We start from the raw sequence: 2,500 nt of genomic DNA, 5'->3' as shown, positions 1-2,500 counted from the left end.
GTCGAGAGTTTTTGAAAATGATTGAATTGTCCGTCACACACACACACACACACACACACACACACACACACACACACACACACACACACACACACACACACACACACACACACACACACACACACACTGGAATAGCATCAGAGAGAGAGAGAGAGAGAATAGTTGAGCGAGGTACAGAGCAAGTTAATTGGCTTGTTCTCTCTCTCTCTCTCTCTCTCTCTCTCTCTCTCTCTCTCTCTCTCTCTCTCTCTCTCTCTCTCTCTCTCTCTCTCTCTCTCTCTCTCTCACGCAGATGTAAGAGTTAATTAGTGTGTCAGGTAGAGAGAGAGAGAGAGAGAGAGAGAGAAATCATAAACGACAAAACACAAATTATTATTATTATTATTATTATTATTATTATTATTATTATTATTATTATGAATTTTCGCGCACTTCCTTCCTTCCTTCCTTTGCCTGTTCACGGCTTCTGCTAATGAGTCACACACATACGAACGCACACATATTCTTTCCTCCCTTCCTTTCCTCCCTTTCCTCCTATTTTTTTCCTCCATTCCTCCTATTTATTCCTCCTCCTCCTCCTTCCTTTCCCTTCCCTTCCCTTTCCTCCCCAAATCTTTCTTCCCTTCCCTTCCCTTCCTTTCCCTCCCCAAATCTTCCTTTCCTTCCCTTCCCTCTCTTCCTCTCCTCCCCCCTTCCCTTCCCCTTCTTCCTCCCCCCCTCCCCTTATCTCCCCTCCCCTCCCCTCCCCCAACCCCTTCCCCCCCTTCCCCCCCTTCCCCAGCTGGTGAGGAGGAGGGCCCGGCTTCCTCACCCTCCCCACCACCACCTTCACCACCACCACCACCACCCTTCGGAGTTGCTGACCCACACAAGAGGAGAGTCAGCAGGGGGGGGCAGGAGAGTCGCTGAGGGGAGTGCTGTTGCTGCTGCTGACGTCGTTGTTGTTGTTATTGTTGTTGTTGAGGTTGTTGTTTTTGTTGGGGTTGTGGGAGGTTCGGTTAGGGTTGAATTTGATTTTTTTTTTTTTGGCCAGCCAGTCAGTCAGCCAGTCATTCAGTCAGTCAGTTAGTAAGTCAGCCAGTCATTCATTCAGTCAGTCAGTCAGTTAGTAAGTCAACCAGTCATTCAGTCAGTCAGTTCGTTAGTAAGTCAGTCAGTCAGTTAGTAAGTCAGCCAGTCAGTCAGTCAGTCAGTTAGTAAGTCAGCCAGTCAGTCAGTCAGTCATTTATTAAGTCAGCCAGTCACATAGTCAGTCAGTCAGTCAGTCAGGTAACATAATATTTAAGTGTCCCCTTAAAATCCACTTCTAAGAGAAAGAAAATTAGAAATGGCACCATGGCACTAAAACATGGCACCCTAGATGATGTAATTTAACGTGTGGCACTCTCTCTTGAATTGGCACTTACTTAGCCATACCCCAGTCAGTCAGTCAGTCAATCACTCAGTCAGCCAGTCTCTCAACCAGCCAGTCAGTCAGTCAGTCAATCTCTCAACCAATCAGTCAGTCTGTCAGCCAGCCAGCCAATCACTCAACCAATCAGTCAGTCAGTCACTCAGTCAGCCAAACTCTCAACCAATCAGTCAGTCAGTCTCTCAACCAGTCAGTCAGTCAGTCAGTCAGCCAATCTCTCAACCAATCAGTCAGTCACTCAGCCAATCTCTCAACCAATCAGTTACTCAGTCAGCCAGTCTCTCAACCAATCAGTCAGTCAGCCAGTCTCTCAACCAATCAATCAGTCAGCCAGTCAGCCAATCTCTCAACCAATCAGTCAGCCAGCCAATTCTCCAACCCTATGTCTCTGTGTGTCCCAATAGAAATAAGTTAATTTTAAGGATTCCAATGCCATTTAACTTTTGTAAATATATATATGTGTGTGTGTTCAAATCATTCTTATAGAGTTGAAATAATCCCCAAGTCAGTCTAGTTATAAGGAATCAGAACCCTTTGTGTATTAATAAATGTGATGATATTTGACTTTGAGAGTTTGTTAAATAAGTTAGTGGAAATTATAAGGGATTTGATCTTTTTTATACATATTTAATTGTTTGTTTAAGGATGTAATATTAAAATGGTTAGCAGTGTTACCAGATCCCCCACCACACCCCTCAGCCCCCCAGTCCTTCCCCGGCACCCCCTCACCCCCCAAAAATATCAGTATTGCCAACCCCCCTTCACCACTCCATGCCCCCCCCTGCCCTGTGCCTCCCCCCCTTCACACCCCACCCCTCCCCTCCCCCTCAGCCCCCCCTGCCCCCCCACGACCTCCTGCACCCCCAGCCTACCCCAGTGTTACCAACTCCCCCCCCTTTCACACCTCTCCCTCCCCCCTAGAAAACAGTATTACCAGCACCTCTCATACCCCTCCCCCCAGCTCCCAGCCCCCCAGTCCCTCCCCGAGTGTTACCAACCACCCATTTCACCCCACTCCCCCCTCCTAGAAAACAGTATTACCAGCACCCCTCTCATTCCCCTCCTCCTCCCCTTCCCCCAGTCCCTCCC

The 2,500-nt window shown here is 47.9% G+C and overlaps 1 protein-coding gene across 4 annotated transcripts in view; it reads left to right on the top strand.

Annotated features, from left to right (window-relative positions):
- Positions 1–2,500, top strand: part of LOC127010144 (poly(rC)-binding protein 4-like) — a 98,281-nt gene that overhangs the window by 86,223 nt on the left and 9,558 nt on the right. The gene's annotated exons all lie outside the window — the stretch shown is intronic.

This window comes from Eriocheir sinensis, chromosome 42 (genome assembly GCF_024679095.1).
Source record: "Eriocheir sinensis breed Jianghai 21 chromosome 42, ASM2467909v1, whole genome shotgun sequence".
Classification (NCBI taxonomy): domain Eukaryota; kingdom Metazoa; phylum Arthropoda; class Malacostraca; order Decapoda; family Varunidae; genus Eriocheir; species Eriocheir sinensis.
This window is presented reverse-complemented; position numbering and strand designations above follow the sequence as displayed.